The sequence below is a fragment of the Phragmites australis genome, chromosome 13 (genome assembly GCF_958298935.1).
Source record: "Phragmites australis chromosome 13, lpPhrAust1.1, whole genome shotgun sequence".
Lineage (NCBI taxonomy): Eukaryota > Viridiplantae > Streptophyta > Magnoliopsida > Poales > Poaceae > Phragmites > Phragmites australis.
Genome location: NC_084933.1, coordinates 7,586,213 through 7,602,226, shown reverse-complemented (window position 1 = coordinate 7,602,226; position 16,014 = coordinate 7,586,213).

Below are 16,014 nucleotides of genomic sequence, written 5' to 3'. Positions count from 1 at the left end.
AGGAGTTTGACACGCACGACGTTGGATCGTCCTACTCCAACTCTTCTTCCACTACACTGCACGTCGAGTGGTAACGATCTATGATCTCCTAGTAGCATGGTTTCCTGGGTGATTGCTAGAGAAATTTTTTGTTTTAGGCTAGCGTAGCCTACCCGTCATGAGCATGCTTCTGTTTATTTGCAACAGTCGTAGAGTTGTGGATGTGGGATGTGTGTTATGGTTGGATGAGATGGGTTTGAGGTGGTTCGTTTTACAGTTATATTCATGAGATGGTTCCATTTATATTTATATGCAAGTCGATGGTTCCAGAATAGAAATGTATATGTGATTAAGTTTAGATGCTCACACATAGAAGTCTAGGCTCGTTACACATATGAATTTACTAGACCTTGTGGCCTTCTCCTTGCTAATGACTTAAATACATGATCCTTGGAGTCGGGTTATTATATGTACCCATTATGGATTAAGTCTTGCAAGTATATTCGTACTCATGCTGCTCTTTTAGGTTCTACCGGTGAGAAACTTGTGTTTGGCTACTTCACACCCACCGATGTAGGTGGTGGGAATGATTAGTACAAACTACTCGTATGACATGTTTTTGGGTGCAGCCTAAGGGTATATGGCTTTACCTAGCTTTTTGTGTTGATAATTGTTAATCTTTCTATGCGTAGTTTCTAGTTTGGTTAGGAGGTAATCTGTTCTTTATCCTCCTAGCTCCTTTTTTTGTAAATTATTGTAAATAGTTAAATGCTTAAGAACTTGTAATATGATTTAATTACTCGCTCTTTCTTAAGCTTTACTGTGATGTTATATGTTAGAAAGGCATGTGTTTTGATCTTAGACACAAAACACGTGCTGAAACTATCAGGATCATATTCCAGTTAATCATCGTGGTCGTGATTAAGCAAATAATTGTCCTAATAATTAATTATAATACTATTTGGTCGGTTCCTCATAGCGTGGTATCAGAGCTTAGTTTAATGATGTAGCCTAAAAACGCTTATGACATGGGTTAATAAGGTGTCAAATCCACTAAAGCAACCCACTAAAGTTTATTTTGTACCTCCTCTTTCTAATATGCCTAAATTTGCTATATTATATCCCTAAGTGTATTGTATTCGGAAATATATCGAAGTGAAGATCGTGGTTGACGAATCGAATCACTTTTATAGTGGAAGGGTTCATCGTGTGTGGAAAGCGGTGGCACAGACTGCTGCTCGCGCCAGACTCCCAGCAATCTGACTGCTAGGCAGCAGTATGACTGTTGACACTTGAATAAAATGCGTTGTGAGTTGTGAGTTAGGCTACATTCTCGCATATGTTGCACTACAATTTTGATCATGCATTCTTCTTATATTACAATGCTCTAGTATGCATCATTTGCCTTAGTTTGATCGGTGCCATTTTTATCAAGTCAGAATTTAACCTTTCACAATTTTTCTTTCTGTCATCTCTAATAGGATGAGAACCCACCAAAGTCTAGGAGATCTTCTTGAGGGTTCCAATGAAAATAATCTTGTACCGCCTCCATTGCCGAGTATGGCGAATGTTTTAATGCAGATTGAGCAAAACCGTCAAGCTCAGATAGCTCCCCTCGAAGCTATCATGTGTAACACGACCCCTCATGGAGGAGGTGGAGTCGGACGCCGGGACGACTTCTTTGATTTCCTTAGGACTCAGCCCATCAAGCATAAGCTCGCGCTTCTCCAGTGTGAGGACCACGAGAAGGCTCTCTTCACTACCCATTAGCTTCATGGTGCTGCTGGTGGGTTGTGGTCCAACTTTCTGGCCATGCACGCTGCCAACCACCAGGCGTCTTGGGTGGAGTTCCACCAAGACTTATGTGATTATCATATTCCCAAGGGGATTATGGGGATCAAAAGACGGGAGTTACTGGACCTCAAGCAGAGAGGCAGATTGGTGATGGAGTATGTGCAGATATTCAATCACCTTGCACAGTATGCGCTAGAAGAGGTCAACACCGATGAGAGGAAGCAATACTGCTTTGTGAACGACCTCTCTTCCAAGATGCAAGATCTCTTGCCGGCTCATGAGGTCGCCAACTTTAAAAAGTTGGTGAGCACTTCCCTCACTATCGAGTTCAAGCTGAAGAACCACAAGGAGAAGAAGAAGCACAAGAGGGTTTTGTCGTCTTCTATGGGTAGGAGCTCTAAACGTACATGGATGGAGAGTCAACCTCTTCCATCTCACTGTCGGATTTGATTGCTCCACGGCCAATGTGGATAGTGCGTCACCCATCTTTCTCCGCTTCGTAAGGGCAGCCTCCAAGACCCGTCGGTTCTCAAGGAAGTGTGACAGGTGGTCCCGGTGGCCCGTGTTACAATTGTGGGTGTGTCGGCACTTTGCCTTTGAATGTCTTTTCCCGAAACCCGGAGTTGTGGTGACCGCTCCAAGGCCATCACTACCCGTGTTATCCTCTCATCAAGTCTCGAAGGCTGCACAAGTCCCCAAGTGCGATCGAATCAACTACACCACCACCGAGAAAGCTCACGAGGGTGTCAATGTATTGATGGCTACATTGCTTGTGAAACCTAATTCTGTCATTATTCCTACAATCGTTTTATTCTGGGACTTCTCACTCTTTCATAACAAGGAGTTATACTCAGCGCCACAAGCTGAAAGTTAGTGTTACCACTACACCTTATCTCATAGAAGCACCCAGAGCCAAAATGCTTATTAATCAATATGTTTTCAGAGCATCAATTGTGGTCAACGAGATATCCCTCTTTGCAAATTTGTTGGTAATTGACTCCAAAGGGATAGGTGTCATATTGGGGATGAATTGGCTCACTAAGAATAAGGCTATTATTGATTGTGATCAATGAACCATCACCCTTAATGGTCTGTCCGACCCCCAAAATCATTTGAAGCTTAAGGACGTTGATCCTTGTCTTTATGCCTAGAAGGTTATCACAGTCACGGGTCTTCTGAACATTCTCATCATGTATGAGTTTCCTGATATCTTCCCAAAAGAATTGCTATGAATACCACCCGACAAAGTAGTGAAATTCTCTATTGATATCTTGCCCGATACGGCCCCGGTTTCGAAGAGCTCTTATCGGATGTTTCCAATGAATTAGTAGAATTGAAGAAGCAGCTTCAGGAGTTGCTCTCGAAGGGTTTCATTCGTTCGAGCTCCTCACCCTGGGGATGTCCAACATTCTTTGTGAAGAAAAATGACCAAATTCTTCGGATGTGTGTTGATTACCTTCCGTTGAATGAGGTCACCATGAAGAAGGATCCAATGCTCCATAGGTTTTTGCGCACTTGTCTCATCACCTTTATGAGCCAAGCCCCTTTCAATGCATGTAAGAATCATGGGCACAAGACCCCAAACGAGACTATGCATGACCCCGTCAGACGCACTACCATTACCACACGCCATCCAATACTTATGTCAAGAATAAAAAAAAAATATATTGCCTCCACGCGTAACCCTTGCAATGATGATTCAAGTGGCAAGAAGACTCATCATCTGAGAAGCTGAAGTGCTCACTTCGGCTTTGCCCGGGTTTTCTCTAAAATTAATTTGAGATTGGGCTATCACCAAATCAAGATCCGGCTGGAGGATATTCCAAAGATGGCATTCTCTACTTGTTACGAGCTTTATGAGTTCACCATCATATCCTTTGGATTGACTAATGCACCGGTGTTCTTCTTGTATCTGATGAACACAGTCTTCATGGAGGAACTCGATAAGTTCATTGTGATTTTCATCGATGACATTATCATATACTCCAAGACTGAAGAAGAATATTTTGAGCATCTCCGTGTTGTTCTTGGCTGATTTCAAGATCACCAACTCAATGCCAATTTCAGTAAGTGTAAGTTCTGGCTTAAGGAAGTCACTTTTCTGGGGCATGTTCTATCCTAGAACGGTGTTGCCATTGATCCGAGAAAAGTGCAAGAAATCCTCAATTAGGTTCAATCCAAGAATGTCACCGACATCAAGAGTTTTCTCGGACTTACGGGTTATTACCGCCGGTTCATCGAGAACTTCTCCAAGATTATCAAGCCAATGACTGAGCTATTGAAGCAAGGAAGTATATTCGAGTGGTCAAGTGAATGTGAGTCAGCTTTCCAGACCTTAAAAGAACTACTCACGACAGCTCATGTTCTTACTTAGTCGGAAGTGGATAAGGGTTTTGACACCTATTGCGATGCTTCCTGCGTGGGTCTTGGATGTGTCCTCACGTAAGATGGCCGGGTTGTTGCTTATGCCTCACGCCAGTTGAAATGCTATGAGGAGAACTACCTAACCCATGATTTAGAGCTTGTGGCAGTTGTGCATGCCTTGAAGATTTGGCACCGCTATCTGCAAGGCAATCTGTGTTGTATCTATAAGGACCACAAAAGTCTCAAATACATCTTCACTCAAGCCGATCTGAACATGAGATAGAGAAGATGGCTCGAATTAATAAAAGACTATGAGCTAGAAGTTCATTATCATCCCGGTAAGGCAAATGTGGTCGCTGATGCATTGAGTCGAAAGGCTCGATGCAATTGTCTTTTGGTCAAACCTAGAAATGCCACACTTTGTGATGAATTCTGAAGGCTTGGACTTGAAATGGTCCTAGAGGGATTTTTTTGCAAACTTGGAGATCAAATCTAGCCTCCTAGATGAGATCAAAGAAGCTCAAAAGGATGAAAAGAGTATGACCCAAATTCAGGATAAAATGAAGGAAGGCAAGGCTACCTATTTTTCTAAGGATGATCAGGGTGCCCTGTGATTTGAGAAGAGACTAGTTGTTCCGAAGGTTGAGGCACCGAGGAAGAAGATTCTGGATGAAACTCATGATACTTTGTTGTCTATTCATCCGAGAAGTACCAAGATGTACCAAGACCTCAAGCCAAGATTCTGGTGGACTCGCATAAAGCGAGAAATCGCTCGATATGTTGTTGAGTGTGATGTCTACCAAAGAGTAAAGACCAAGCACCTCAAGCCGGCTGATACACTCCAACCATTGTCTATTCCCTCCTAGAAGTGGGAGGAGATCGGTATGGATTTCATTACTGGGTTGTCGAAGACCTCTTAAGGTTATGACTCGATTTGGGTCATCGTGGACTGACTCACAAAGTCAGCACATTTCCTCCCAGTGAAGACTCGATACAGTGCCAAGGATTATACCGAGTTGTATCTCACATGTATTGTTTGCCTTCATGGGATTCCAAAGAAGATCATTTCCGATTGAGGCACTCAGTTTACTTCTCATTTCTAGAAGAGCCTTCATGAAGCCATAGGAACTAAGATCTTCCATAGCACCACCTATGATGCTCAAACCGATGGTCAAACCAAGAGGGTGAATAAGGTTCTAGAAGATATGTTACAAGCTTGTCCTCTCACATATAGGAAGAATTGAGAAATTTGCTTGTCATTCACCAAGTTCTCCTAGAACAACATTTGTCAGTTGAAAGTTGAAACGTTGTCATTTGAAGCTCTCTATGCCGAAGATGCCGAACGTCGTTGAATTGGTTTGAATCCAACGAAAGGGCTTTTCTAGGCCCGAATTTAGTCAAAGAAGGAGAAGAGCATGTTCGGGCTATTCACAAGTGTCTCCTCATGGCTCAGTCCTGCCAGAAGAGCTATACAGACCGCCGTTGATGAGAACTTGTGTTTGATATTAAGGACTTTGTATATCTCAAGGTATCACCTCTCAAAGGGGTTCGACGCTTTCAAGTTTGATGGAAGTTGGCGCCTCACTATTGTCACATCCCAAATTCTTAATCATGTATTTAAGCAAAACCATCCTTCTTAAGCATTATGCTTATTTTTTGTGTAATGGTAATCCGAAGCACTAATGCACTTCGTTAAAAATTATTTGGATAAGAGAAAGAAAATTGGGGGAGAAAATAATTCAAGTTGCATTGAAAATACCTATTTTCTCTAACATATGGGCCCCACATGTGGCCCCACACCTCACCCACTCCCTCTCTCAAGTGGGCAGCACCCCACTTGCCCTCTCTCTCTCCCCCCTCACTCCACCACGTCCCCACCAAGTGCAGCACACAGCTGCAGCCCCTCCCTCTCTCCCTCTCCCACTCAAACTCTCTCTCTTTTCTTCCAAAATCCGAGCTTAAGTGGAGGATTCAAGGTATGCATGTGGTACCTTTTCATTCTCTAGCTCAAGTGAGCGTGACCGGTGGCGCGTGGCCCGTGCTACTACTACGGCCGTGTTGACCACTATGCTCGAGGATTGCCAATATACTAAGCCAGGAGCTGTGGTGATCACTCCAAGGCCACCACCGGCTCAGTCTGCACCTCAGTCCTCTCGGGCGACCCACACCCCCATGTGTGGCCGAGCACGTCACACCACCACTGAGGATGTTCATGAGAGTGACACCGTCCTAATGGGTAGGTTGTCTGTTCATTCACATTCAGTCATAGCTCCAACAGTTGTTCTTTTCGATTCTGGAGATTCTCACTGCTTCATAGCGGCAAGTTATACTCGACGTCATGGGTTGACAGTCAGCACCACCCCTACACCCTATCCTATAGATGCACCTGGAGCCAAGGTCCTTATTAAGCAATGCGTGCCCAACGCCTCGGTAATCATTAATGGGATGTTTTTGTGTGGATTTGTTAGTGATGGACTCGAAGGGGATAGACATCATATTGGGGATGAACTTGCTCACCAAGAATATGGTGGTCTTAGATTATGCTCAACGAACGGTTACCCTAAGTGGTCCGTCCGGCACCCATATTCAATTGAAACTTGAGGGTGTTGAGTCTTGTCTCTTTGCTGTGAAGGTTGTCCCCACCATAGAACTGCTAAGTATTCATGTGGTGTGGGAATTCCCAGATGTCTTTTCGGATGAATTGCCAAGAATACCACCTGACCGAGCAGTGGAGTTCTCTATTGATCTCATGCCCGGAGCGGCCCCAATATCAAAAAGGTCTTATAGGTTGCCACCAAATGAATTGGCGGAACTGAAGACAATTGAAGGAGTTACTAGAGAAGGGGTTCATTCGTCTGAGCTCCTCATCTTGGGGATGCTCGCCACTCTTTGTGAAGAAGAAAGACGGATCTCTTCAGATGTGTGTTGATTACCGTCCGTTGAATGAGCTCACTGTCAAGAACAAATATCCTCTCCCTAGGATTGATATTCTGTTTGATCAACTGACCGGAGCCCGAGTCTTCTTGAAGATCGACTTGAGACTGGGCTATCATCATATTAAGGTCCGGCCGGAGGATATCCCAAAGACGGCTTTCTCGACCTGCTACGGGCTATATGAATTCACCGTCATGTCCTTCGGATTGACAAATGCGCCGGCATTCTTCATGTATTTGATGAATACTGTGTTCATGGAGGAATTGGATAAGTTTGTCATGGTTTTCATCGATGACATTCTCATATACTCCAAAACTGATGCAGAGCATGTAGGTGCACCTCCATATTATTCTTGGCCGACTCATAGATCATCAGCTTTATGCTAAGTTCAGCAAGTGTGAGTTCTGGCTCAGGGAGGTAACTTTTCTGGATTATGTTCTGTCAAAAAATGGTGTTGCAGTTGACCCAAGCAAGGTGCAAGATGTGTTTAAATGGGTGCAACCCAAGAATGTCACGGACATCCGGAGTTTTCTCGGACTTGCGGGCTATTACCCGCCAGTTCATCGAGAATTTCTCTAAGGTTGCTAAGCCAATGACCGAGTTGTTAAAGCAAGACAACAAGTTCGAGTGGTCAAGTGAGTGTGAGTCCGCTTTCCAAACTTTGAAGAAGTTGCTCATGACCGCTCTAGTTCTCGCTCAGCCAGATATGAGCAAGGGTTTCGATGTCTATTGCGATGCTTCTCGCATGGGCCTCAGATTCGTCCTTATGCAAGAACACAGGGTTGTCGCTTATGCCTCATGATAGTTGAAGCGCCGCGAGGAGAATTATCCGACACATGACTTAGAGCTGTCTGCAGTTGTGCACAGTCTAAAGATCTAGCATCATTATCTGATGGGGAACTTGTGCCGTATCTATATGGATCACAAGAGTTTGAAGTACATTTTCACTCAAGCCAATCTGAACATGAGGCAGCGAAGATGGCTCGAGTTGATCAAAGATTACGAACTGGAGGTTCATTATCATCCAGGCAAAGCGAATGTGGTCGCCGATGCACTAAGCTAGAAGGCGCATTGTCATTGCCTTAGAGCCGAGCCCAGGAATGCCACACTTTGTGATGATTTTCACCAGCTTTGACTCAAAATGGTTTCGGATGGCTTCCTTGCCAACTTAGATATCAAATCCACTCTCTTGGATGATATCAAAGCAACTCAAAGGGAGGATAAGAGCATGGCCCGAATCTGGGAGAAGATGAAGATCGGCAAGGCTATATGCTTTTCTGAAGATGATCAGGGTATTCTGTGGTTTTGGAACCGACTAGTGGTTCCAAGGGTAGAAGCACTAAGGAAGAAGACTCTTGATGAGGCTCATGACTCCTTGCTATCCATTCATCCAGGGAGCACGAAAATGTATCAATACCTCAAGCCACAATTTTGGTGGACTCGCATGAAACGAGAGATCGCTCGATATGTAGCTGAGTGTGATGTCTGCCGAAGGGTGAAGGCAGAGCACCTCAAGCCAGCCGGTACACTTCAGCCTTTGTCCATTCCTTCCTGGAAGTGGGAGGAAATTGGAATGGATTTCATTACTGGCTTGCCAAAGACCTCGAATGGGTACTACTCTATATGGGTGATTGTGGACCGATTGACGAAGTCCGCTCATTTCTTGCCTGTCAAGACCACATTCTCGGCCAAACAATATGCAGAGTTGTATCTCACCAGGATTGTTTGCCTCCATGGGATTCCGAAGAAGATCATTTCTGATCGAGGCATACAATTCACATCTCACTTCTAGAGGAGCTTCCAAGAGGCTATGCAAACCGAGCTCTTTCATAGCATGGCTTACCATCCTCAGACCGACGGCCAAACCGAGAGGGTAAATCAGATTTTGGAAGACATGCTTCGAGCTTGTGTTCTCACTTATGGGAAGAGGTGGGACATATGCTTGCCCTTCGCACAGTTCTCATATAACAATAGCTTCCAAGCGAGTATTGAGATGTCATCGTTTGAAGCTCTATATGGCCGAAGGTGCCGAACACCATTGAATTGGTTCGAATCTGGCGAACAGGCTTTCCTAGGTCCGGATTTGGTCAAGGAGGTGGAAGATCATGTCCTGAATATCCGCAAGAGCCTTCTCACGGCTCAATCCTAGCAAAAGAGCTATGCGGATCGTCGCTCCTGAGACCTCAAGTTCGCAATTGGAGATCATGTGTACCTCAATGTTTCACCGCTCAAGGGTGTTCGCCGATTCCAAGTTCGATGCAAGTTAGCGCCTCGATATGTGGGACCATTCCAGATTGTTGCTCGATGTGGAGAGGTGGCATATCAACTAGACTTGCCTCCGTCTCTCTCCGACATGCATAACGTCTTCCACGTGTCGCAACTGAAGAAATGCATCCGAATTCCAACCGAGGTCATTGATGTTGCACCTCAGGAGTTGCAGCCGGATTTGTCGTATTGCGAGCAGCCAATAATGATTTTGGGTGAAGCCGAGCGCAAGACGGGGCGAGCTTCCATCAAATTCATCAAAGTCCAATGTAGCAACCACTTGGAAGATGAGGTAACTTGGGAGCGTGAGGATAAAATCCGCTCTGAGTATCCCGAGCTCTTTGCGAGCTTGTAAGCATTGTGTAAATTTTGAACAATTGGGACCTCTTGCATGTCTATGCTCATCACTATGTTAAATAAAAGTATTGCATTAGGTTCCATAACTCACCACGTGATAGTTTCTCACAGCGTGGTATCTCTCACAGCACGGTTCCTAACCTCATCGTCCTCTCCCCGACTCATGCTGAATCTCAGGACGAGATTCTTCTTAAGGGGGGAGGTTTGTCACGTCCCAAATTCTTAATCATGCATTTAAGCAAAACTATGCTTCTTAATAATTATGCTTAACTTTTGCGTAATGGTAATCTGAGGTGCTAATGCACTCCGTTAAAAATCATTTGGATAAAAGAAAGAAAATTAGGGGAGAAAATAATTGAAGTTGCATGGGAAATACCCATTTCTCTAATATATGGCCCCACACCTCACCCACTCCCTCTCTCAAGTGGGCAGCACCCCACCTACCCTCCCTCTCTCCCCCCTCACTCCACCACGTCCCCACCAAGTGCAGCACACAGCTGCAGCCCCTCCATCTCTCCCTCTCCCACTCAAGCACTCTCTCTTTTCTTCCAAAATCCGAGCTCAAGTGGAGGATTCAAGGTATGCATGCGGTACATTTTCATTCCCTAGCTCTTGAGCTACTCATCTATCCAATCCATTTTTATTTTCATGGAAGAATCATATAGTTCTTGAAGTTCTTAGCGTTCTTGAGCTTTTTGGAGCAAAATGGAGTTTTGGTCAAATTTGAGCTCTAAAGTTGTGTTGGTAGTTGATGAGTGAGTTCTAGTACTCTTGGACTATCCCTAACATGCCCCCTTTAGGTTTGGAAAAGACAACTCGAATCAACCAAAAATCCAATTGAGAACAACTTTTCTGGGCTGGCTAGGATACTCTGGACTCACCCGGATACTGCGGGTTCAGCATAATTTGTCCGTTGAATTGTGGTCAAAATTGGTTAGGGTTTAGGGTGCGTGATTGGTTTAGAACCTTTTGGATAGGGCATATGCACATTTGTGTAGCACAGATTTGTAAAATGAGTCAAATCACCCGAGGGAAAAATCATGAAGAACCCAAGTCTGTATCACTCGGATTATCCGGATAAACCCGGAGACTCCGGGTAGTTATGTGATAGTGTAGCCGAGAGCTTCATTCGGAACCTCACTCGGAGTGTCCGATATATCCTGGATAGTCCGGACCAACCCGGAGGTTCCAAGTCAAGTTAGAATAATGCTAACTGAGAATCTTCCCCGGAGGATGGCCCGGATACTCCGAAACTCGGACATTCCGGATTCACCTGGATACTCCGGGCCAGTCAAATAAAAAGCAGTAACCGAGCGCCTCTTCTGGAAGGTCCGAGCCCGGATACTCCGAACCATTCCAGATACTCCAGATGGCTGTTAATTTTTGGATTTCATTTAGATCATTTAGTATTGCGTTGATTCGCATATCTTATACTTCTAGCATGTGTTAAGTTTTATGGCATACCTTTTTGCACTTCATTCATACTCATTTGCATTGCACGCATTGATCCTTTTTAGAAATTACCGATCCATCGATCTCGGAGGCCGAGGGCGATCCCGAGGCATCCCACCTGTTTGAGCCAGTGCATCCAGGCAAGCAACTTAGCATATTGATCCCTCTTGTGTAATTGGATAAGTTTAAAATTGATGACATATGCTTATGTATGTATGCATGTTTAGTGAGTCAGTGTCGGGTAACAATGGATAGAACCTATGCTGATTGCATTATTCTACCTTGAATACTTGTGTATTTACATTCCTTGTAGCCTTGAGATGTTGTCAATGTCTAGATATGAATCTGACTTATATGCTTAGCCATGCTTAGGTCATTCGGTAGAAGTCGAACGACGGCGCATCACGTTGTTTGCGAGCATAGAACCTTCTTATGATTACATACACTTGTTGAGGTTGAGATGGTTGTATGAGTGATGAGTATGAGAAGAGGTGTGGACGGTGCTAGGATGGTGTTTTGTCCTACCCGGATGTGGAGTTCCCCTGGGTAGGTCGGTAGAGGAAAATCGGACACCGTAAACCGCTTTGCGCCGGTTAAGCACCAATCGTCGGTGTTGTTGGCTTTAGCACTTACCTTACTTACCACATATCGATCTAATGGTAAGGCAAGCCGAATACCTTCGCAGCTGTGGCTTTTTGGGCTTGGACATAGACGGTGTGAGTAGGCGGGCTTGTAGCGGTACTAGTTTGCTCCGAGAGTAGTTCTAGTACCGTCGCATCGAGCGATGCATGATCCAAACGGTTAGGGCTAGTTGGGAAAGGTTGTCACGAGTACCCCCTTGTGTGCACTTTGGACAGTGGTACAAGTCATATGATTCTCATGTCGTGTGGGTCCAGGAGTATCCCTCTGCAGGGTGTATAAATAGTTTGAACTGCCGCACTCTTGGTCATGAGCATGCTTCTGTCCATCTGCATCGGTCGTAGAGTTTCGAGTATGGTTTATGGTTCAGTATGTGGGAGTTGGTGATGTTGATACTTGTTACTTATTGATATACATGTTGCTTATAGTTACTTTTGTTCAGTTGTTAGTTGCAGGGCAGTTTTCTTATGTTTTGGCAAAGTTTCAGTCGCTCACACATATGTCCAGGATGCTTAGTGCTTATGTTTTACTTAACCTGTGGATCATCCTTGCTAATGATCAATGCATAATCCTTGGAGTCGAGCTATGTATATGTTTTCTATATGGTTTAAGTCTTGCAAGTATCTTCGTACTCGTGTCTGTGCTTTCAGGTACTCCTTTTGCTGGAGAAGAAGCTGTTTTTGGCTACTTCGTGCCTGCCGATCGGGGTGGCGGGCAAGAGTAGTGCATCCTACTCTGAATGTGGCACTCTGAGATAGTGCCTAAGAGCATGCGGCGTCGTCCTCTTTTGTTGTTCATAAGTTTATCTTTCCCCTACGTAGTTCTTTTGTGGTTAAGAGTTGAGGGGTTTTGTCTCCTCCTAGCTTGTTTTTGTTGTAAATTGTTCAAATCGGTTGCATGCTTAATACTTGTAATATAAATATTTATTACCCGCTCTTTATTAAGTTATGTTGTGATGTATATGTTGGAAGGCATGTGTTCTGATCCTTGAGCACAAAACATATGCCGGGACTACCGGGATGATATTCTGGTTAATCATCGAGGTTGTGATTATGAATAATGATCCTCCTGGTGATTAATTAGAATATTATTTGGACGGTTCCCCACAACTATGTAGGGCCTTTCCAAGTCATTTCTCGGTATGGAGAGGTGGCCTACGAATTGGACTTAGCTCCGTCCCTCTCCGCTATTCATAATGTATTTCACGTCTTGCAACTGAAGAAATGCCTTCGGGTTCCAACCGAAGTCATTGAAGATGCAAATCAAGAATTGCAACCGGATCTCTCACATTGCGAGCGACAATTTTGAATCTTGGATGAAGCGAAATGCAAGACTCGATGACACTCTATTAAGTTCATCAAAGTCCAATGAAGCAACCACACCAAGGATGAAGCAACTTGGGAGCGTGAGGATAAAATCCGCTCCGAATATCCCAAACTTTTTAAGAACTTATAAATGTTATTGTAATTTAAAATAATTGGAGCATCTCACATATCTATAATCGTCACCATGTTAAATGGAGAGTTTGTTCCCAAAGAATTGCACATAAAAACTATCCAATCAGGAGAACTATAGTCCTGGTGGTCTAATCGCTATTGGTCTGGCGATCTGACTGCCATAGTTGTTTAGAGCCCCAAACTCTTTGTATAGATTTTGGTCTAACCACCATATCCGCAGTTTATTGAGCCGCGATCTGACTGAGCCTATCTGTAGTCTGACCATTAGCTCTTGTGAAAGTCCAACAGTTGTCTCGTTCCACCACCGTCACTTTCTCCCTTAGTTTGCCGAATCTTTAGATGAGATTCTTATTAGGAGGGGGGGGGAGATTTATCACGTCCCAAAACACTAATCACATGATTAAGCATTTATAATTATCATACCATTATGTTTATACGTAATCATTTGATAAATTGAATTTAAACGTGTTAAAAATACCTAGAGATGGCTTAGAGCTCCTTAGGAAGGCCCTAAATACCTTGGAGAAAAGAAGAAAAGAAAAAAGAAAGAGAGGGAGGGAATTAGAACAAATTCATCAAAAACCCTTCTCACTTTCTGACCGGGCTCAACCATGGTCTGACCGCCAGGTGGACAGCCATGTAGGTTTTCCACGTGGGCTTCCCATGGTCTAGCCAACCCTTTCCACAGTTTGACCGCCACAGCAAAGACTCCACTTAAGAAAATCGGCCAACTCTCACACACTCACTCTCTCACACACTCTCACTCACTTCTTCACCCACACCAAGATAGAGTGAGAGATCACCTCGACATCCACGACGCTTGGAGATCGACGGAGGGAACTTCCTCAAGCTCGTCGAAGGCTTCCTTGAGCTCATCCCCTTCATCCTCTTTATCGGGGGAGTTTGTACACGTGTTCTTCCACCTCAAGCCCCTACACCACCTCGGAGCCCAATCTACAAATCGGAGCTTCCCGGAGTGATCCCATCCAATACAAGGCTTCCTAACACTAAGGTGAGACGTCCCCTACCATTTTTCCATCGTTCTTAAGCTCTAATCAATCCCCATGCCATTTAGACCCAAGCTTAACGCTAGCCTAGGACTTATCCATGGGGTTTTTGAGTTTAGCTTGGTGAATATTGTCCAAATTACTTTAGAAGTACTCCACTAGTCCCATAGAGCATTTTGGTACCCTTCGTGGTCAACAGTTTCGCTAGAGCCTTCGTCGGCGGCCTCGCAAAGTGGCGCCGGTAGGGTCTCACAGTCTGACCACCACTAGGGCCGGTCTAACTACTAGAAGGTGGTCCGACCATCGACATACCGTCGGTCTAACCGCCAGACGCCAAAACTCTCTACTGGCCATCGGTCAAATCGCCACTTTCATGTCGGTCTGACTACCAGCCATTCAAGGCTGTATGTACTTAAGTTACCTTGTCCGGGGTTTCAAACTTTGAAACCCTAATCTTTTGACGGTCTTTTGTAAATGTTTTTAAAATAAGACGCTTTATTAATATTCAAGTATGCATCATATGAACACTTTTTCATTGTTTGATTATTTATGCAATGCATTCTAGATTCCTTTAGACAGCGTTGTGCCGACGGTCGAAGTGAGCAAAGGCGACACCCATCCACCTGAGTTCTGTGAGTGTTGTGTGGGCAGTATCAGACAACTGTCAGAGCAGCAAGTCAAGCATCTAAACATATTAAACCTTTGTTTGAATTCAATGGGGTCTAAATTGATAAGTTGTCGCTTATGTACCAGTGCATGGTTAGCGAGTCGATATTGGGTTTATATGGGTAGAACCTATATTGAATTGCATTATATCTACTTTTAGTTATTAATTATCCACATCCTTGTAGCCTTGATAATATTGTTGATAACTAACTCAAGAGTTATTTGAAATGCTTAGCAATGCATAGGTCCCTGGTAGAAGTCGAGCGATGGTGCAACCATTATTTGCGAGCTTAGGGCTTATTTGTTGTTTACAAACACAATAACAATGATGTGGGTTGTATGAGATGTGAGAATGAAGTGAGATGTGGGTGGTGCTTTGGGTATCTTCTGCACCAAAGGAGTTCCTCGGTGTAGTTCGGGAAAGGAACCTGAATGCCATATACCGCTTGTATCATTTAAGCATCGTCTATTGTTGTAGTTGGCTCTAACACTTTCCGTACTAACCACATATTGATTTAATAGTAAGATAAGCCGAATACCTCTGTAGCTGTGATCATTTGGGCTTGCACATCGACGGTGTGAGTGGGTAAGCTTGTAGAGACACTTGTGGTTGCTCTGGGAGTGAACCTAAGTGAGCTCCGCACCGAGCGATACCCAATTCAAATGGTTGGTGCTAATTTGGAAAGGTCGGTACGAGTATCCCCTTGGGTGGGCCTGTGTGTTCACTCAAGTCGTATGGTTCTTGAGTCATGTGGGTAAAGTTGTACCCCCTTAAAGGGTGTAAGAACAATTCAAATTACCGCGCTCTTAGTCATGAGCATGCTTCTATTTAGTTGCAATAGTCGTAGAGTTACAAATGTGGGATGTGTGGTATGGTTGGATGAGATGGGTTTGAGATGGTTTGTTTTACATTTATGTTCATGAGATGGTTCCATTTAAGTTTATATACAAGTTGATGGTTACATAATAGAAAGGTATATGTGGTTAAGTATAGATGCTCACATATATAGATGCTCACACATAGAAATCTAGATCGCTTACACATATGAATTTACTTAACCTTGTGACCTACTCCTTGCTAATGACTTAAATATATAATC